At 36.6% G+C, this 22,808-nt stretch overlaps 1 protein-coding gene and 1 long non-coding RNA gene across 10 annotated transcripts in view; one reads left to right on the top strand and one right to left on the bottom strand.

Moving 5' to 3' along the window:
* DAP3 (death associated protein 3) overlaps positions 1-6,716 on the bottom strand; it is a 36,017-nt gene extending 29,301 nt beyond the window's left edge. Inside the window, 1 exon segment of the mRNA XM_079104698.1 lies at positions 6,581-6,716. The gene's annotated coding sequence lies outside the window, so the exon portion shown is untranslated.
* A 361-nt stretch (positions 6,717-7,077) lies between these two features.
* LOC306640661 overlaps positions 7,078-22,808 on the top strand; it is an 84,692-nt gene continuing 68,961 nt past the window's right edge. For 6 of the 9 annotated variants that reach the window (XR_013757846.1, XR_013757849.1, XR_013757850.1 and 3 more), the window contains exon 1: positions 7,707-7,845. This is a non-coding gene — a long non-coding RNA (uncharacterized lncRNA). Of the gene's footprint in view, positions 7,130-7,374; positions 7,846-22,808 lie in introns of those variants that run through there. The other 3 variants (XR_013757847.1, XR_013757848.1, XR_013757854.1) reach the window with 3 other exon arrangements.

Below are 22,808 nucleotides of genomic sequence, written 5' to 3'. Positions count from 1 at the left end.
TAGTTGAAATGACAGTACAAGGAACTTCCTTAAGCTCATTATTTAGCTTCCCCAATGTTAACTAACATCTTACATGACCACACAAAATTACCAGAAATAATAAATTAACATTGGTACAATACTATTAACTAAACCACAGGCTTTATTTGGATTTTTCTCAGCTTTTTGTTACAGAATATAATCCAAGATCTCACATATGGAGGTCTTTTTGTTTTTCTAAATCTACCACCAATTTTGTGAAAATTATAAATTTGAAAAATATATTCTCAAGGATCTCATTCAAGTCAGTCATACAACTATTAAACAGACAGTGATACCTAAGAGTTCTGCAGCATAGCCTAGATCAGTGGTTCACAACTGTGGCATATATTAGTTACACCCAGGTATGGTTTAAAAATTCTGATGCTGAGATTGTATCTCAGACCAGATAAATCATTATCGCTGGAGTGTGAACCATGCCTCAGGTTTTAAAGTTCCTCAGCTCATTCTAGTGTAGAGTCCTGAGAACCTCTGCATAGGTTGTCAATGGTTAAGAGAATTTCAAACCATTTAACTAACACATAGTCTTTGGGTATGGTTAGTTTAATCAATTAAACATTCAGTACACATTTCTCCAAAATGCCATAGGGAAAGATGGTCAAGTGTTTTACTTTAATGAAGACAAATACAAGTAATTAAATTATTTTTATCTGCCATTCTAGGAACTCTAACAAGAAGGATATATTAGTCTGTCATGATTTAGTTCTTCTATTAAACCCAGACCAATTCCCTCTGATAGTAATTTTCAATTTAAATTAGTGGTCCTGAGCTAGGGTGATTTAGGGTTTCCCTCCCTAGAACATTTGGCAATGAATGTCTAGATACATTTCTGATTGTTGAAACTGCAGAATGGGAGGGGGGTGTCCTACTGGTATCTAGTAAGTAGAGGCCAGGGAAGCTGCTAAACATTCTACAATGTACAAGAGCGTCCCTCACAACAAAGAATGACCCATTCCCAAATGTCAATAGTACTGAGGATGAGTTAAGATTGTTCTAAATCTGAATCCTATAGGAAAAATTTCACTCATAAGACTAATCTCATTGCTTTCATAACTTCAAATAGAAAAAAAAAATTGTAATGTTGAATTTTCTAATCTTTAAAATATTTATTTCCCCAAGTTTGGATTCCAACAGGAAAATTAGGGCTACAGAAGTAAAGGAGTTCTGAAACATACTTATGCTAAACTTCAACATTGTAAACTTCAAGTTCTCAGTTCTGTACCTCTAGGTGTTTTTGCTAGAAATGATACACACCTAGTTTACAATGCTGATAAGGATGTAAGTGATAATGTAAGCATAAGATCTCTTCTAATGTGTAAATCAAGAAGGAAGGAAATACACGGGATTATGATTGCTTCCTAGGCTAAAGAATATTCTGGATATTCCTCAACAAATTGAACCTAGCATTCAACTGCAGATTGTATTTCAGAGGTTCCTAAATCCTCCACAAAAGGTATATTAAGCACACACATGCTCAGTGTTAATATCCCAGAATTGCAGGGCTCATTGACATATCTATATAATTGCAATCCAACTGTATTACATAGATAATGGTTCTGAATGTAGATTATGATTCTGAAGAGATGCATAAAGACCAAAAGAAGCTGGGTGCAGTGGCACGTGCCTATAATCCCAGTGACTCAGGAAGTTTAAGTAGGAGGATTGCAATTTTGAGGTCAGCCTGGTAAATTTAGCAAGATCCTGTGCCAAAACTGGAAATAAATAGGTCTAGGGATGTAGTTCAGTGATAAAGCGCACCAGGGTTCAATCCCCAGTATTCAAAACCAATAACAACAAAACAGGAAAGAAAAAGATAGCCTAAAACAATTTGATGATGGGCACACATGCTTGTCTTTCCAGAACTTGGAAGTAGGCTTACAGATCCAAGACTGGTCTCAAAAATTTAGTGAGGCTGGGCGCATATGGGCTGAGGCAGAAGGATCAAGAGTTCAAAGTCAACCTCAGCAACTCAGCAAGACCCTGTCTCTAATATAATACAAAAAAGGGCTGGGGATGTGGTTCTTGTACTTCTTCAGTTATGAAACATATTACTAATATCTAAGTAAATTTTAAAAAGTCTATAAAATGCCAGTGAATCTTTTTTAAAATTTTTTATTTTTATTTATTTATTTTTATTGTAAACAAATGGCATACATGTTGTTTCTCTGTTTGTACCTGGTGTAAAAGCATACCATTTGTGTAACCATAAATTTATATAGGGTAATGTTGTTTGATTCATTCTGTTATTTTTTCCCTTCCCCCATCCCTCCCACCCCTCTTTTCCCTCTATACAGTCCTTCCTTCCTCCATTCTTGCCCCCCTCCCTAACCCTAATTCTAACCCTAACACTAACCCCTCCCACCCCCCATTATGTGTCATCATTCACTTATTAGCAATATCATTTGTCCTTTGTTTTTTGAGATTGGCTTATCTCACTTAACATGATATTCTCCAATTTCATCCATTTGCCTGCAAATGCCATAATTTTATCATTCTTTATGGCTGAGTAATATTCCATCGTGTGTGTGTATATATATATATATATATATATATATCTCACAGTTTCTTTATCCATTCATTAATTGAAGGACATCTAGGTTGGTTCCACAATCTGGCTATTCTGAATTGAGTAGCTATGAACATTGATGTGGCTGTATCTCTGTAGTATGCTGATTTTTAAGTCCTTTGGGAGTGAATCTTGAAGAACTAATATTCTGTATGAATTTACTTCTATATGTAGAAATCCTCAATACAAACTGTGTTAGGGTGAGGTTGAAAATATATAAAAACAGTGAGGCCCTAGACTAACACCACATCTAAATCTATTCTGAGAAGGTTTGATAATCATTTGGTTTCTAAGACAAATAACTTTCACTTAAGATTCTGTACAGGAAAAGGAAAGACATTGTGGGCTGGGGATATGGCTCGGTTGATAGAGTGTTTGCCTCGCAAGTATAAAGCCCTGGGTTCAAATCCCCAGCACCACAAAAAACAAACAAACAACAAAAAAGACATTGTTATAAGCTTGTAAAAGTCCTGTTTTGAAGAACAAGTTTCCTACCTAGAAAACCAAGGTATTAGAGACGTGATTCCCAGACTTTTTTCTTCAAATAGAAAAAAGCTACCAAGTTAAGAATTATGATACCCAACATATAAAACAGATAAAAGGCTGTGTTTAGTAAATGCAGGAAAGCTGGACACAGTGGCCCTAGCCTATAATTCCAGCAGCTTAGGAGGTTGAGGCAGGAGGATCCCAAGTTCAAAGCCTGCCTCAAGAATCTCTCTTTTGACTTCTTCCAGTTTCTAAAGCACATGGGGGAAAAACCTCCAAGGACTCCAAAAATATTAAATAACTATGATAGCAACAGTTAACATTTACTGAACACCTTTTATGTGCCAGTCACTGTTCTGTTTTATATGAATTAGTTATTTTTATCTTTACAACAATCCCACAGCGTAGGGTGCTGTTATTATCTCCAGTTTACAGACAAGAAGACAAGGAGCAACCGCAACAGAATGATTACTGTTGGGATTTGAAACCTGGCTTTTCCACTTAATAGCTGTGTGACCTTGACCAAGTTTCTTAAACTTTGTGTGTCTGCGTCTCCATTTATAAAATGAAGATAATGTTAATATCTAAATATAGGATTGTTCTAAAGGTTTAGTGATTTATAAATTACAGTTTACAATTAGTATTAAGTCTTTGCCAAATTTACATAGCTACAAAGTAAAATGCTAAGCCTTGAATCTAGGCAGGCTGGGGCAATATGTCTTCTTTGTAGGCAATCATCTAAATCATGAGTAAAACCTTGGTACCCAAACAAAAATTTCAAATTTCTTCCTCTGTTAAAAAAATGTTATTTACATACTCTTATGCCTACATAGTATTTACCCATAATTTATCATTATATAGTCAACCCTGACCATATTTCATTCTTTCTTTTTTAAAAAATTTTTGCTCTATCACTGAGCCACAACCTCAGACCATAACTCATTCTTTAAACATTTGAAATCTTATTTACAAAGTTAACATCAAAGAAGTTTTCTTGTTTATTTATACTGCACTTAGACAACATCTCAGCAAGGAAGCACCATGAAATAAATATTTATTTCTATTTTAATGAGCAAGTCTGAGGGCAGCTTAGCTAACACCACTGCAGTACATCAGTATAAAAGCACAGTTGTGGGGTTGGGAATTTAGCTCAGTGGCAGAGCTTGCTTAGCATGTGCAAGGCCCAAAGCAAAAAAAGCCCAGTTGCCTATTTACAGCTTGAGGACGGATGCCAGGAGCAGAGCAGTAAGGAAATATTGGAAACCCAGGCAGCTATGCTAATAGTCTATCACTTTGAAGAAATTTCAGTTAAACCTCATTTAAATAAGAAATCCACAATCCAAGGCAGACTATTTTGGAGGATAGCCATGATTTGGCTACCATAACGTATTAGTTTCCTGTTGCTCCTGTAACAAATTACCACAAATTTAGTGGTGTAAAACAACAAAATTTACCTTATAGTTCTGTTGTTCATAAATTCAAAATAAAAGTGTAGTAGTGTTGCATTCCTTCCTAGAGAGTCTAGACACAGAGCCTTTTTTTTTTCTTGTCTCTTCTAGTTTCTGAAGGCTGCTTGGCTCCTGGATCCCTTTCATTTTCAAAATCTGCATTGGCTGGTTTGGAGTTTCTCTTACATTATAGCTTTCTGCCACGGCTCTTTGGTTTCCCTCTTCCATCTTTATGGATTTGTAATTACAGCAGAACTAGTTGGGTAATCCAGGATAATCTTCTTATTTTAAGATCAGCTGATTAGCAACCTTAATTCCATCCACATCCTGATTTCCCTCTTGTCATGTAATCTAGTTCCAGGGAACTAGATTTATATTCAGATTCCTGGGATTAGAATGTGGACACACTTGAGGAAACTACTATGTCTTCTCTGTTTCTAGGTTCAAATAATTCAAGGTTAATTTATTCAATGAGGTCATTTTATTTTGCATTTAAGATGTATTTTAATTTGAAATACTGAGATTCCTTACTTGTACTTAGCTGACAATTCATGAATCAGTACAATTACTGAAAGCTACTGATCCAGAGACCATAAACTTAAAAAAAAAAAAAAAATCTGGTGATCCCATTATTTTTTCCCTCTATATCAACTGCAATTATGCCGTTAATAAGAAATTTCACTATAAAGGCAATGAGGTATGGTGAAAAAGTCAGGTTTTTAAAAGCCAGGATAACTAAAGCCTAAAGACCAAATTACTTGATTTTGTGAGTCCTCAGGTTTCCTCATCTCTAAAATGGGGACAGGATTATTGATCTCAAAGGTTGCTTATTATAAGGATTAAACAGGAAAATATGTTCTTTTGGCATTACATTCCCACCAACATTAGTTCTCATTCTCTCTGGTATTTTACTATCTTTTATTTTAATATTTCCATGACTTGTTTGCAATAGACGATAAAAGCATGCAAAGTAGTTAGACACAGTCTCTGTCTTCAAATAAAGCTGTCGGTGGCACAATATATTTAAATATAAAATAAATAAAATGAGTCTAAGTTTAGGTGGGTTCCATGAATCAGCTAAGATTGTCTAGGAAAAATATATAATGAAGTAATTAAGGTTGATTTCTCATTTATCTTAAAAGAACAAAACAAGCAAACAAAATCTGATCCAAATATTGATAAGGGGGAAAAATTAAGGTTATTTGAACTTCGGAGTTTGACTGGCATTATTCCCTGGATCTCTAAGAGTCACAAATGTAAAAGGAAGGAAAACCCTCGTTGATTGGTCTCCTAATTTATTTTGAGTGAAACTAAAAAATACTAAATTAAACTTTGGGATTACAAGTGGATTTTTAGTCCATAAGTCTTCTAAATCGAATTAGTAAACATCAGTGCAGTTTTGAGAAACAAGTAATCGATAGACACAGAATCCGACAGGCCTTGTACATTATTTTATTAACGATTTGAAAGGATGAAACACAAACTACCAATTACCCCACAAACCTTATCAACAGCACTGTAAAATATAACATAATAATACTCTGTACTTTCCCTGTGCCTAGGAGCTACTTGTATTTTACATATATTATCTTACTATTTCGCACACCAACCCTGAAGGTATATTTGAAGTTTAGCTATTTTATGTTCTTTTCATAAGAAACAAAATAATTAATAACTTACTGAGGGGCACACAAACATGGAAGATCATGTCCAGAACTGATTTAGAAACAGTTTCTTATCCTCTTATACCAGGCTAAAGTAACTGAAGATGCACAATTTTCGAGGAATATGTATAAGGCACAAAAACGTAGCGTATACGTAGTTACGAGAAATAACGAGAAGTCTAAACTGGGTTAAGAACAACATCAACAACAAGCAGACCATCGCGCCGGTTTTCTTGGACTCTAGATTGGCAACAAGCTGGAGAGGAAGCCCCTTCCAGGAAGGGCTCCGGCCCTACTGGTCTCACTCTGTACCTCAAAAGGTTTCGAGTTTGGCTCCTTTCGCGCTTAGCTAAACCCCCTGTGGTCGTTTGCCTCACCGTGAATCGTGAACCGAAGATCAGTTCCCCTCACGCGGCGACTGATACCCAGTACTAGCAACCGAAGCGCTGGTCCCGCAAGTGCAAAGAAACCTCAGGTCGTACAGCAGGAAGCTACTCAACGCGCAGTCGCCGCGGCCTCCAATCACCCGCCAGCAGAGGGGCGCTAGGCCGCCTCCGACCCGCTCACGATGGGCAGAAGAAGTAAGTTATCAGCAATCCTCGGCGCCGCGCCGAGGAGCCCAGGGAAGTAGGTAGTTTCGTAGGTTACTGCCCGCTTCTCGAATAATCTAGTCTTAAGAGCAACCTCTACCTATTTTTGCTTTTCCTTTTTCTCCCCTGTCTTTGTGGCTAAGAATGGAACAGTCCCGCGGGGGGGATTGTGGGAGGCGCACGCGCGAGGGGTGGAGGGTGGGGGGGGCCGGAGGAGGAGGCGGCGGCGGCGGCGGCCGTGGCGGCGGTTGGTGGCCGTGGGGGCGGGGAAGGGGGGGAGGAAAGAAGAGGAGGTGGAGGAGGAGGAGGAGGAGGCCTGGGCTCGCGCCGCTGAAGGTACGCGTGAGGGCCTGCGCCACAGCCGGCTTGACAGGGGCCAGGGGTTGTGGGAGAAGGCGCCCCTGAGCGAGCGCGTAAGGGCTGGCAGGCGCGCTGGGCGGCCGAGGTGGTGGTTGGTGGGAGCCGCGAACGACGAGACCAGATACACTCAAACGCGTGCCGACGGGCGTGCGCGCTCCGCGGCTGGAGTCAGGTTTGGGGGGAGCGGTGGGGAGAGCGAGAGGAAGGAGGAGTGGGAGGCGTGGGGGGGGGGCACGAGGCGCCCTTCGCTCGCTCACTCCCTACTTAGGAGCTGCCGCCGCCGCCGCCGCCGCTCTGCCGCTGCCGCCGCTCCAGCCGCCATTTTGGGTTCGCTTTGCGGAGGGGGAGACGATCCCCTTCTCGTTGCGGGACCCGCCTCCCCTCAGTTTTCCCCCTTTGGCCCTACGCCTTTTCCTTCTCCTCTCTCGCTTTTCCGCCACTCCGCTTACCCTCTGGCCGCCTCCTGACAAGCGGGAGAGATCCGCTTTGGACTAAGGGAAGCGGAGGCGCCTGGCGGCCACCCCCTCTTCCCCACTTCCCTGCACTCTCATCGTTCTCGGCCTCGGCCTCTGACACGGTGAGTAGAACGGTTTGGGCAGGCCTCGGGGCCTAAGTACTCTCTCAGCGACTCAGCCCTTGGCTTCCTGGGATCTACTGTCATCTCCCGGACCTGGATCTCCAGGAGAGCGGTGGTAAGGATGGGGGAGGGGAGAGTAGAGAAGGGGACCCTGAGCTTACTGGGAAGTCCCTCCAGGCGGGGGTGAAGGGGTGTCCCTGACAGGCGGGCTCCTGGTTTGAGGGAGGGGGCGGGAAAGTAAGCAAGTGGAGGCGGAGTCGCCCGTGCCCCTGACAGGTTTGTGTATATAGGCATGTTTGGAGCATCTCCTATAGTCCAGTTTGTGCTTGTTTAAGAGGCAAAACTGGCAAGGAAGATAGATGATCTTCAGAGGTAATTTACCTGTATGACACGGTCTGGGGTGTCCCTGACACGCTGAACTGTATGTTGGAATGACAGAATGGTCTCACTGTTAGAAGTTTAGTAAATGTAACTGGTTAGTTTGTACATGGAAAGAGATGTTTTTGGTTTAGAAGACAGATGGTCTGTTGGTGTATAGCGGCTGTGTTTGTGTGTGTATGCAAGGATGGAAAGAGTTCCCGAAGAGTTTGCTTGTATTTCTGGAAGTGTAATGGAGTTCCCCTTCTAAGTTAGCTTATTTTTCAAGTAAATGTTGGGATGTTCCTTTCAGATTGATAAGTGTGTGTGTGTGTTTTAGTTATTGGGAGTACCTAATTACTTGTCAGGAAAGAACAGTTAGGGCATTATTCTAGACAGTATAGCACATATGTGGGGGGTCAGGGAGTGGAGAAACTTGGCATGGCCAGTTGTGGTTTTAGGAGTAGTGTTTTGTGCCTTTTGATTGATTGATTGGTAGGGTACTAGGTATTGAAGAGTGACGTTCTACCACTGGGCCCCATCCCTGGCTATATTTTATATTTTATTTTGACACAATTTCCATAAGTTACCGGGCCAGGCCTTGAACCTTGTGATCCTTCTGCCTCGCTTCCTGAGTTCGCTGGGATTACACGCCTGCAATACTGTGCCTGTTTAGTTTTGCCTTTAAATAGAGTGAATTGTGTAAGTAAATGTAAACATCTTTAACAGAATTTTACTATAAGACTATAAAGAATGGGTGACCTTTTTTTGTTGACATGGGTTTATAGTAGCACTTTATATTAGTATAAGGCATTTATATTTAGAATGCTTTCAGTTTGTGATCATAAACTTCTGTGAAAATGGTGGACTCTTTTCTCTCATTTTACAGAATAGGAGATGAAGCATAAAAGTAGCTTTCCAAGGTCACTTGTTAAATTGGTAACAAAATTGGGAATATAACTCTCATAGTTTTGACTACTGATCCAATAATATATTCACTATATCATAATCCCTCCAGAGATCTTGATAAATATGAGTATATTGGAAAAATAGGGGAATATATGACTGGTTGGATGGTCTAATAGTGTCAAACAATATATATGGAATTAGGTTTTTCCTTTTCAGTCTAAACCGTATGAAATGGTAGCCATGAGTATATTATTTATGTGTTTATGGAGAAAGAACATTTCTGACACTTTAGCTTGTATGTTTGAGGGAAGGAAGGCTTTCACAGCCTAACATGTACCAGAACAGCTTCATGGGTGCTGACAGTTTATTTTTTGGTACTCGGGACTGAACGATGTAGAGGTCTGTGCCACTGAGCTACTTCAACCAGACAGTGTATCATCTTGCATTCATTCAACATATATTGAGTTTATTCAATAAGTGGTTCCTGCCTTTGAGGAGAATAATGAAGATGCCATTGGTTGGAATAGCTTGCATGCATATGAGGGTAGATGTCTGACAGTCATATACACTGAGTTGAATGAGCAGACAAATCTGTGGAATTGAAAGCAGAAAATCTTTAAAAGTCTATTCAGAGCTGGTCACTGTGGTGCAAACCTGTAACCTCAGCTGGTGGGGAAGCTGACACAGAAGGATTACAAGTAAGAGTCAACCTGGGCCATTTTAACAAGACCCTTTCTCAAAAAATAAAAAGGACTGGGATGTAGCTCAATGTAGAGCATTTGTCTAGCATGTCCCAGTGCCTCCAAAAAAAAAAAAAAAAAAAAAAAAGTCTTACAAGTTTGGAGGTAATTTAGCTCTTCTAGACAATTTACTATGGAAGTTTGAGAGTATTTAAAAATTCAGGACATCCAGTTTGTAGTAGAGTGTGCCTTTGGCATTTTCTTTTGCATTTATGAGTAAACTGTTTTTGGGACTTGGAATTTGTTGATATATGTACTTCTGGATATTGGAACTTTTGGCTGGGTTGAAAAGAATTCTTCGAAAGACTAATTTCATAGTAAGGATCCCCTCTGTGGAATAGAGGGAAGAATGCTTGAACTAAGTCAACTGCATTGTGTTCCTTTGAAATGCACTGATATGCTATTTTAGTGGTTCTTAGTTTTTGGGGGGTTCACATGTACTTCTGAGGATCTGATGAAAAACGCCACATTAGAAAATGAACATAATCACAGTCACAAATTATGCATAATAATTTCAGGAATTTAAACTGTAATGAAATAAAACTAAGTTATATTTCAGATCTTGTTTGAGTTCCCCTATCCCCACACTTTTAAAAAAAAGTTTTATTTAGCAGTATAGTGTTAAGGTGAAAGATTCTGTGGTAGTATTTGAGCATGTTGAAATTTTAAAAAAATTAAAAATGGTGATCCAGATAGAGAACTAAAATTTTATCTTTTGTTCCCAAACTTATTTCTGCAGTGTTAATACACAATTCTGCCACCAGTTCCACCCCCCATCCAAGTACTGGGCATGGAACCTGTGGCCTGACACATGCTAGGCAAGTGTTCTGCCACTGAGCCACATCCCCATCCCTTTTAGGTTATATTTATTTTTATTTTTTATTTTTTCAGGAAGCAGGGCTTTATTCTGCAACAGAGGAAACATGCTTTGCCCACCTTTCCCAGATATAAATTGTTTCAACTCAGGTACTGACCAGCAGTGCCCCTTGTGGACCGCATGCAGGGTTCTAAAGACAAACCAGAGCCCCAAAATTTTGAGCTTTCTTCCCATAAACACAGCAATATCGTAATTTACAGAATCCACTTTTTATACTGGTATCAAAAATTATACTAAAAATTTATCACTGAACTTTATTATATTTTTTTCCCTCTTAAATTTCTTGGCTAAGTACCTTCACTGTCCCAACGACTTTGTCTTGCTAAGTTGTCTTATTGCCTTAGTCTCCCTAGTAGATGAGATTACAGGTGTGTACCAGGCTAACTCATAATCTTGTTGGCATTTCAGAATTGTATTTCTTTCACTGATCCCTTAAGTTTTTCATGTTTGAAGAATCTATGAACTATTTTTAGTTGTTTTTCCACTTAATAGTTTTTAGTCATTTGCCTTCAGACATAATGCAAATTAATGACAGGATTTGAATATACTTTTTATCAATTGAATTTCTGTTCATTTTAAATATTGGCAGGATTTCAGCCATGCGTAATAGAATAGTATATGAGCTCTCATGTACTTATCTTCTTGCTTCAACATTATCAACAGTTTTCACACTATATCCAAATCTATTAGCCTTATTCCCTCTTCTGCCTCTTCGCTTATTTTAGAGCAACCTTCCAGACATATAATTTTATCTGAGTACTTCAGTGTATATGTTCTTTTATTCTTTTTTAAAAACGTTTCTTTTTTTTAGATGTTGATAGATCTTTGTTTATTCATTTATTTATATGTGGGCTGAGAATTGAGCCAGTGCCTCACACATGCTAGGCACTGAGCCAAACCCCAGCCACTTGTTTTTTACTCTTAAAATGGTTAGGTTCTGTAAGTTTTAAAATAATTTATAGGATGATAGTTGGAACTACACTTATACCACCTACTTCTAATGTCTATTACTTGTTGATAGGGAATTCTTCAAACTAAGAAGAAATGAGGAACAGAAATTCACCATACCTACTTTTAGATGTTGTATTAAAAGATTAGTAGTTAGTTCCTGTTAGTCAGAAAAGCATATTTTTTTCAAATGCAAGGGAGAAATAATGATTATTACTGTTTTTGTAAGTTTTTTTTTTTAGTTGTAATGACAAAATGGTAAAACATTGTCTAGTTTTTATTTCCTCCTGATTTACTCGTAGGATCTAGTTACCAAAAAGAAATCAGGTGACACTGATGATGCTGAATGAGGGCTGAAATTGGTTTCAGGTCAATTGGAATGAAATTTATGTTGTTTTGAATTTTGAAATTTCAGTTGTGGGCCTTTGAAAATTTATACCTTTGCCTGTATTGCATACCTGAGAAACCATGTCACTGATGACATGATGAGCAGAAATACTATAGAAAACAAAGTATATACTACTGTTATGAAGATGAATAAAAAATGTAATTTTAAGTGGTTGCTTGTAGAATTTAGATAGCTTTTCTTAAAAAGCTGATACTTGTATTATAGGTCAAATGAGTGTGAGTTCCATTAGCAGTAAATTTTTCTTAATTTTGGTCGTATCTTACAGCATAGTGCCATAGTAAATAAGTCACGAGTCTTTTATGTAATCTTCTGGTTTTACATTTTGTCCAATCTGTTTTCTGCATTTAATACCAAATCACTTTTCTCAAACACTTTTATTTGCCCTAAGATTATAGAGAAGTTGTGTGTCAGATTATAAAGTAGCTATGTTCTGGTTTCTTGGTGTAAACAACATTTGAATTGTGGAGTAGACAATCTTTAAAATAAGGTTACTTAAATTCAGCACTACTGAAAATGAAAGCTCCAGAGTTTAAATATTTGCTAACATAAGCCTAACAGGGCAGAATGGAGAGAATTTAAAAGGTTGTCTTTGTAGAAGAAACTCATAACTGATATCTGAGAAAATAGGGGAGGGGAAGTGAATCAATCATATGTAATGATTACTAATTAAACATTATAGAGCATTAAGATCTTCAAAGAAGATTGGGGATACAAATCTCAAACAAGTAGATATTTTATCTGACTTAATGATAACACAAGGTAGGAAGTTAAAGGGCGATCACTTTTTAAACCATGAGTTAGAGATTTAAGTTAATTATATTTGTGTGTATGTGTTTGATTTTTTAAGGGAAAAAAGTCAGGATTTTGTTCACTTTAACAAACATTTCCTGAGCTTTTTTTTTAAATTTTTTAATTCTTCAGATATAGATAGATACAATACCTTTTATTTTTTACTTATTTTTATGTCGTGCTGAGAATTGAACCCAGTGCTTCACACATGATAGCCAAGCGCTCCTGTACACTGAGCCACAACTCCAGCCCTCTTGTAGTTTTAATCAGTTAAAAATAAATTTAAATCAAAATAATGTTGACCATTTAACTAATGTGATGTAATGCATTTTTTAAACTTATATTGTTACTTGAAAAAAACAAAATTACACTAACAACTATATTGCACAGAACTCATGAGTTATTCAGTCTTTAATTAGGGCAAAAAACAAATGAAAACAAGAAATTCCTTCCACTTGTTCATTTATTTATGTGTTCATTTATTCAGTCAATTTAGAATTTTTCCAGTGCTTCCTCCATGCCCATTTCTGCTTGGTGGTAGGGAAAAAGATGGTAATGATTTTTTCTTTCTTTCTTTTTTCTTTTTCTTTCTTTCTTTCTTTTTTTTCTTTCTTTCTTTCTTTCTTTTTCTTTTCTTTTAACATTTTAAACATTTAACATTTTAAAACATTATACTACAGTATAATAATCTGTTCAAAGTGAAAAGGAGAGAAAGTTATTAAATCTGAGGGGACAAAGGAGAGGTTAAAATAGCTTCCTACAAATTAAAGATTCAGGGGTTAAAGGATAATTCAGAGTTATTTAGTAAGGCTTAAGAAGGACATTCTTAGATGAAGAAATTTGTGAATGTATAAAATGAATGTAACATAACAGATGAGTTTGCTGTAAATTTGTATCAGTGGTATACTTTCAGCCCTTTTTATGATTTCCTGTGTCTTTGTACTGAGATTTCTACCAAATAAAGATGAAAAGATGTTGGACTATTTCACTCAACAAAAACAGTATATTGTTACAATTAAAGGTAATTTCTAGCAAAGATGAAAATTAAGAAAATACTTCATTTTATTCAGGAAATTTTTACAGGAATATGCCCCATTTCCTCAACATTTTAGTTAATAAGGCCTTGATTTTAATAGGTATGTAGTTAAATGGAAAATATATGATTAGTTGTTTGCATAGAACACATCTCTACCTCTACATTGGCATATTTCCCTTTCATTTGTTGAAAATCCCAAGTGGTGATTAAGATTACAGATTCTGAAATCAGATTGACTAAGCTTAGATCTCAGTTTTGCTAATTTATTAACTGTGTAATCTTGAGCAGAGACTTGTGATCTTTGATTTCCCTGACTGTAAAATGATGGTGATGATTATAATATTTATAGCATAGAGTCGTTGAAAGATCATGTGGGATAATGGTTTAAAGTGCTTTGTATAACATATGTCGTGTACCCTTAGTGCATATTTGCTATTTTAGTTATTTCTTTTGTTTCCTAAAAAGAGAATTTATCAAAGCAGATTACTTCCCTAGTATTTATTTTTCTATTCGTTCTAAGAATATGTAAATACATTTATGAAAGTGTATATAAACATTCTCCTTACATGTATGTGTACTTTTTCTAATTCTGGATTTTTAGTGTACGTTTTAATCTTATTTTCCTCACATGTAAATTCTAATTTTGTATTTTTTCACTTAACTCTAGCCTAGGCTTTTGTGTGGTTTTTATTTGTTTATCTTTTTACCTTCTGATCAAATCTAGTATGTGTTTTGAAAGTGTACAGGGATATGTCTTACTATGTAAATTTTCCTTGGGTGGAAAACCTGAAGTCTTTAAACTAAATTGGGTTGGTTTTGACAGTTCTCTTTTTAAAGATTATAAGTGTTTTCCTTTTTTTTTTTTTTTTTTTTTAAAGAAGATTAGTGTATTATCTTCTAAAAAAAAAAAATCACCTTATCTGATTCAGAAAAAAGACCACCATGTGTTTATTGAGTGCTTATTTTGTTCCAGAGTTGATTGTAGGCTGATGAAGCAATTAAGTTTGCTGCTTTATTTCAGGAACTTCATAATTTGGGCGTTTTAATTAATTCCTTTTCCAATGCAGAATCTTAGAGGACTGTTGTAATTTACTGATAACTATCGTACTATAAGTGATTCAAGCAGATTTGGATCCCTGAAGGAATGTCCTGGGATATGCTTATTGTTATGCTAGAGCAGATGAATTTTGGGTTGAACATCTCTTCCTCTTAGAGGAATCCTTACTGTGTCCCTGTGTTTAGTCTGGTAGTTCACTGGACAGTTATTCTTTTGGGATGTAGTGGTTTAAGTCTTCTATTCAAATAAAAACTAGCATTTTTTCCTCCTGTGCCTTGTGACAGAAGAAATATTCATTCATTCATTCACTATTGATTGTGTACTTACATTGTGCCAAGTGCTGTTAGTCCTAGGGGATCCAACAGTGAATAAAACATTAAAATCTCTGTCCTCATGGTTCTTGCTTTCTAATGAGTACGAGATGTTAAATAAATGCATATTATAGCAATTTATTGATAAGTATTGTCAAGTAAATGTAAAGAAGGTAAAGATATGTTATGTAATTAGTGAAATTCTCTGAGGAGTTGATATTTGGGCAGATGTGATATGAAGGACCCTGAACAATTATTAGGGCATAAGTTCTGAGACAGGAATGTGTTTGATTATTCAAAGAATAGAAAAGAACTAACATGGTAAGTATGGTGGTAAAGAATGATAGAAGATAGGTAGGGTCAGTAACCAGAGTCTAGATAATGCAGGACTTAAAGACTTGCCTAGGTGTTTAGTGTTTTCTTTTAGATTTGTTTTGCTCATTTGTTTTAGAGATGGGGTCTCTTTATATTTGTTGCCAGGTTGGTCTCAAACTCATGAGCTCAGGTGATCCTCCTGATTAGTTGGGACTTGAAGCATATGCTATCATGCCTGGCTGTTCTAGGTTTGATAAGATGCTCTCAGGAGATTTTGACCAGGATAGTAAGTGACTTGATCTAATGTATAAACTTTGAGAAATGAGAGTTTTGCACCAAGGTGTTGTGATGGTTGAGGCAAAAGATGATTGTGGGGTTGAACCTAGGATGTTGTTTAGTGAGGTGGATTTAGAAACTGTTTTGAAAGTAGTGAAGATGATAATTGATGGATTGGTTGTGGGGTTTGAGCAAGAGAGGCCTTATTCAGTCCTGAACAGTTAGATACCATTTAGTGAGATGAATACTGGTAAAAGCAAGTTGTGGGGAGTGCAAAAATTAAGAATTTGGTTAACTAGTCTAAGATTTCTATTAAGTGTTTAGGAATGAGCTACTGAATAGGCAGTTGAGATACTGTGGAGGTAATTGGGTGTACAGGTCTTAAAAGTCAGGACAAATATAAATTTGGGAGTTGATTAGTATAGTGACACTATTTAGAGCCATGAGACATAGTGATTATCTGGAGAGTGAGTATAGATTGGGAAGAGATAAAGTTCCTAAGACTGAGTTGTGTGGTGTTCTTGACACTTGAATCTTATCAAGGCTACTAGGACGAGAAGAGAATTTGATAATTTTAGGAACAATACCTTCCTGGCTAAGAAAACCTAATAAATAATTAGTCAAGATGTAGATGTAGAGACTAAAATAAAAAGGAGACAAGTAAACTGTATGCCAAATAGTTTTGTCTCAGCAATCAAAACTTTTTTTTTTTTTTTTTTAATATGAAATCAACCTGATTGACTAATTTCTGCTTGATTACTCTGGTTAGGGTGGTTGGTTAATGCCTTCCTAGAAATCCATTGTGGAGATCTCCATAACATTAAAAAAAAAAAAAAAAAAAAAAAACCAGTTTATAAAATAGTGAATGAGATATCAAAGCATATGAAGCACTTTACCCATTAACATAATAACCACTTCTGGTTTTGAAAATATACAGACCATGCTGCCTCCTAATTTCTCAGTCCATCATTTAGAATTTTCAAGCTTTAAATAATTCAGTTTTTATATGTGGACCTAATGAGTTAACATGTATAATATCTAGAATACCTTTATAAGATACTGTGCTTATAAATATTAGGGCCTTAGTATAGTTTAGGTTGACTGTGTATTTCAGGATACATTTTCCCATTGTGGATAAGAATCTGTTTAAATGTATTTAAGGTATTAGAAATTAAAATGAATAGAAATAACAGTCAAAGGCAGTCACAGTATATAGGTCATTTGTTATTGATGATTCAAAAAACCTATCAGAAGCTGGGTGCAATGGCTTGTACTTGTAATCCCACCTACTCTGAAGACTGGTGCAGGAGGATCACAAGTTCAAGGCTAGCCTGGGCAACTTAGCAAGACCCTGTCTCAAATTAAAATAAGGGCTGGAGATGAAGCTCATTTGTAGCACACCCCTGGGTTCAATTCCCAGTACTGCAAAAACAGAAAAAGCCTATCAGATATCTTCATAGAGTAGCTCTTATTTGCATACACTACCTCATACTTGCCAGTTCACCTTGAATTTTAGGAAAATGAAGGAGCCATTTGTTGAATTGGCACTATGTATAAGAGACTGGCAGTTTTGAACCCTGTCAATTTAGGAAGAGAAATTATTCTAGAACATTGAGGGGACACATTTCTGGTAACAACATATTCTCCAGTGTTTCTCTCACCTCTTCTTGTTTTGTAGAACTCATTAGGGAATTAGGATCTATGATTTCTTTTTCTTAAATCAGAGCCAGAACTGTCAGTTGGGTGGTTTAGAGAATTAGTTCTCTTCCAGGTAAGTGAAAAGAAACCTTTGTATCCTTTCCTGGGTAACTTTAAATAACACTACCAAAAAATTTCTGAATAGTTTGGAGGCAGTCGTCTTAAGTAGAACTGAGACAATTAAGATAGTATTTAGGGTTCAGATAATTTCTAGAAATATTTCTAGATGAATCTGTGCCACAAAAGTTCAGAAACTGTTCATTGCGACTTAGAACTAGGTGATTTAAAAAGGGCAATCCTTGTTTTTTAAGTGTTCCATTTTAAGGCCACTTTAGAAGCTGGCCTTAAAGACCGAAGATATCAACTCCATATTTCGTGTGGTGATGGGTAGTCACAGGCCTCATTAGGAATATGATAAAATCTTTGTATCCTTTCCCAGAAAGTAAACACCTGCACAAAATTTTTTTGGTATATGATTCAAGGAGATTCACTGGCAAATTTGGTTATAGGCCAGTATTATTTGTTTCACAAGTATCTTCATGAAAGTTATGGAATGACAGTTTCATCTTTTCTTCAACTGGTAACTGCTCTTAAAGATGAGACTAAACTCATGTAAGGAAGGGTAGTACTTAGAGGTGGTTAAACAGATCTTTTCTGGATTATTATCTACCTTTCCCCTTTGCCATTATGGTAAAACAGTATTTCTGGACAATTATCAGTTAAAGCAACAACTGAATTCCATCCCTCATAGAGTGGCAGGTAGTTGAGAGTATAAGGGGAGTGATTTTTCTCCAGAATTGGTAAAATGGCAGCAGAGTGTAATCATTCATCTATGTCCTACTCTTACTGACTTCCTGCCTGTAGTTGCCTGTCCTCATTAGCTGTACTCCATATACCTTTATGAATGCCTTTTCTAAATCCAAACCTAGATCCCATGGCAGGATTCAGACTGCTTAAACAAAGCTCTGAGATCCTGCCTACTCTTTAGTTTTGTTTCTGGATTCGAGACAGGATTCATTTATACGTGCATGACTTGTATATTGTGCTTAGTATCTGTCTGCTTAGGGAGTACACCTCCCCATCTTCAGAGACAAAATTCAGGATGATGCTGTGAAGTCTCAGCTGGCCATTTTCCCTCTTTTGGTGAACAATATGCACTAATTTCTCTTGAGCATGTACCTACGAGATTGCTGGTCCACAGGGTAAGCTTATTTATTTATTTATAGTGTAAAAGAGTTGGATTTATTCACGTGAGAAAAGAGATAAGGGCAAGAGGGTACCCAGTAGGAGTTGCCTGCCTATTTTTATCTTTAATAGATATTGCCAGTTTATAACTAGGAATGTATAGGTGTTTCTTCACATTACTTAACATTTGATAGTATTGTTTTTTTTCATTTTAGTCATTCTGTGGGTGATCATTGTAGTTTGATTTGCATTTCCCTGAGGATTGGTGATTTGGAGCATCATTTTTGAACATTAGACATCCTCTTTGTGAAGTGCCTGCTCTTAATATATATTCTGAAAGTAATTCCTTCCTCAGATGTATGCATTGTGTATATCACCATCCAATGTGTGACTTGCCTTTTCATTCTTGGTGGAGCCTTTTTAAAAATACCTTTATTTTATTTATTTTTATTTGGTGCTGAGGATTGAACCCACTGCCTCACATGTGGTAGGCAAGCCCCAGCTCCTTGATGGAGCTTTTGGATGTCTTTTTTTTTTTATAAAATTCATGGAGTTGGCCTGGGGAGATAGTTCAGTTGGTAGAGTGCTCGCCTCTCAAGCACAAGGCCCTGGGTTGGATCCCCAGCACCAAAAAAAAAAAAAAAAAAAAAAAAAGTGCAAATTCATGGAATCATTTGATGATGTCTTATTTTTTATAAAATTCAACTTGTCCTTTTTTTCTCTTTTTTGTGTTGGTGGGAATGGAAAACACAGATGCAGTACATAGTTACATTCCCCAACCCTTTTCATTTTTAAATTTTGAGACAGGGTCTAGATAAGTTGCTGAGGCTGGCTTGAACTTGTGATCCCCCTGCCTCAGCCTCCTGACTTGCTGGGATAATAAATGACACTGCGTAACATTGTTATTTTTTTCTTAATAGAATGATGTTAAAAAGTTTATTCAGAAGTAATTGAGTTATATTTCCCAATTTCACATAGATATAAACAAAATAAAATTTTGAAAGGTGCATATATGATAGGTACATATATTTCAGATTTTTTTAATTAAAAATCATAAATTTACATAGGGCGATGTTGTTTGATTCATTGTTATTTTTTTCCCTTACCCCCCACCCCTCCCACCCCTCCCACCCCTCTTTTCCCTCTATACAGTCCTTCCTTCCTCCATTCTTACCACCTTCCTTATCTCTAACCCTAACCCCTCCTACCCCCCATTATATGTCCTCATCCGCTTATCAGCGAGATCATTCGTCCTTTAGTTTTTTGAGATTGGCTTATCTCACTTAGCATGATATCCTCCAATTTCATCCATTTGCCTGCAAATGCCATAATTTTATCATTCTTCATGGCAGAGTAATATTCCATTGTATATATATGCCACAGTTTCTTTATCCATTCATCAACTGAAGGGCATCTCGGTTGGTTCCACAATCTGGCTATGCTGAATTGAGCAGCTATGAACATTGATGTGGCTGTATCTCTGTAGTATGCTGATTTTAAGTTCTTTGGGTATAGGCCGAGGAGTGGGATAGCTGGGTCAAATGGTGGTTCCATTTCAAGCTTTCTGAGGAATCTCCATACTGCTTTCCAGAGTGGCTGCACTAATTTGCAACCCCACCAGCAATGTATGAGTGTACCTTTTTCCCCACATCCTCGCCAACACCTATTGTTGCTTGTGTTCTTGATAATCGCCATTCTAATTGGGGTGAGATGGAATCTTAGGGTAATTTTGATTTGCATTTCTCTTATTACTAGAGATGATGAACATTTTTTGATATATCTGTTGATTGCTTGTACATCTTCTGTGAAGTGTCTGTTCATTTCCTTAGCCCATTTGTTGATTGGATTATTTGTATTCTTGGTGTAGAGTTTTTTGAGTTCTTTGTAGATTCTGGAAATTAGCGCTGTATCTGAAGTATGAGTAGCAAAGATATTCTCCCACTCTGTATGCTCTCTCTTCTTCAGATCTTTTAAAAATAGTTTTTATGGATTTTTAATTATAAACTAATGTAAATTCTGTAATATAATTGAAAATTTTATATACATGTATATATCTTTCAAACCTTTCTCCTTCAAATAACCAATATTTATGTAATCATCCATACTTTTTTCCTGTGTGAGTGCAATACATATGGGTCTTTCCTGCTCTTTATAAATATGAGATTATGCTTTTTTTTTTTTTTAACGTGAAAATAGGTATAGGGGCTGAGATGTAGCTCAGTGGTAGAAAACTTACCTAGCATGCTGAAAGCTCTGGGTTTGATCCCTAGCACCACAAAAGTGAAAAAGAGGAGACATAGGTATTTATGTATATACATATAAATATATATTTTTCCTCTATGGTAGTCTCAAAAGTCAGATTATTTTGGAGTCAGAATATATAAAATTTAAAAGTATAATAGGTCCTATAACTATTACTTTCCAAAATGGTGGTGGCTGTTACTGCCTTTTACACACACCTTGCCAGGATTAATCGCTGTTAGTCTGAAATTTTAGCTGAACTCATGAATGAAAAATATGTTTTTATTTTTATTTATTTATTTTGGTACTGAGAGGGCTTCCTGAATGCTAGGCAGGCGCTTTACCACTGAACTACATCTTTAGTGCAGTAGTTTGTCTCCCTCACTGTTAGTGAGGTGGTACATCTTTTTATATTTTTGCTGATTATTTCTATCTCTTGAAATTGCCTGTATATATATTTTGTATATCTTTTCTTATTTATTAGTATATAAAATAACTTTGTATCTTAGAGTTAATCCTTTTTCATATTTACTGTCTTTTCTTCTTTTCTGTGTTTTTTTCTCTTTGATTTTTGTTTATAGTGTCTTGCCATTCGGAAATACAGTACTTTACTATAGCAAAATTTGTCAGTGTTTTCTTTTGATTTTAGTTGCCTGATTTGTTTACAAAGGGTGTCTCCACTATAATTATAGAAATGTTAACAAATATTCCTCAAGTACTTTTACTTTTGTATATAGTTTTAAATCCATGAGAGAATTACTTTTGTTTATAACATAAATGTATGGGCCCAACTTTGCTTTTGTTAAATGGATAGCCAGTTGTGTGGATGTGTTATATGTCAAATAAACTAGCCATATTAAAATCTATTAATTGGAAATGGTTTTCAGAGGACTACTACCACTCTATATATGCTTTTATGCAAAGTAGTAAAGATATTCCTTTTATAAGATGCTTTATTTTGATCTGCCAGAAATTTTTTGAATGGCTTTGAAATATAATTCGTATGGTATACAACTGTACAATTCAGTGGTTTTTATTTGTGTATTCATAGTTTCCTTTTTTTTTTTTTTTTTTTTGCACTGCTGGGGATCGAACCCAGGGCCCTATGCTTGCAAGGCAGGCACTTTACCAACTCAGCCATTTCCCCAGCCCTGTATTCATAGTTATGTAGTCATTGCTGCTATATAATTTTAGAACACGTCATCACATTACCTGGTAACAGTTATTTTCCATCACAACCCTAGCAGTGAGTAACCACTAATCTCTTTTTTATCTCTATAGATTTGCCTTTTTTGAACATTCCATATAAATGGAATTATACACTGTATTGTCTTTTGAAACTGACTTCTTTTATTTAGCATGTTTTAAGAGTTCATCCCTAGCCTTAACATAGTTCAGATTTTTTTGATGTGTTTTCAAAGGGAATCTAGATTTTTTTGTGTGAGCTCAGTGACTTATATAACATTAATGATTTAGTTGGTTTAATTCAAAACACCTTTTTTGCGGGGAGGGGCATGGTGCTGGGAATTAAACCTAGGGCCTCCTCTTGCTAAGCAAGTCCTCTGCCATTGAGCTATATTCCCAGCCCTAATATAAATCATCTTAAAATTGATAAGACACTGCTTAGCCTTTTACCTTTGGAAAGCAAATTACATGGTTGAATATTTATAGTGATTATTTTTTAAGTAGTAAAAGCAGCATGAAATCCTGGTGTGGTGCTGCACTCCTATGATCCCAGCTCCTTGGAAGCTGAGGCAGGAATGATGGCAAGTTTGAGACCAACCTTGACAACTTAATCAAAACGCTGTCTCAAAAAGAAGAGATCTGGAGATGTAGTTTAGTGGTAGAGTGTTTATCTGGCTCGTGCAAGGCTCTGGGTTCAGTCCCAGTACTGTAAGAGATGTCTGAATGATATTTGAAGAAAAACATC

This window comes from Sciurus vulgaris (assembly GCF_902686455.1).
Source record: "Sciurus vulgaris genome assembly, chromosome: 1".
Lineage (NCBI taxonomy): Eukaryota > Metazoa > Chordata > Mammalia > Rodentia > Sciuridae > Sciurus > Sciurus vulgaris.
This window is presented reverse-complemented; position numbering and strand designations above follow the sequence as displayed.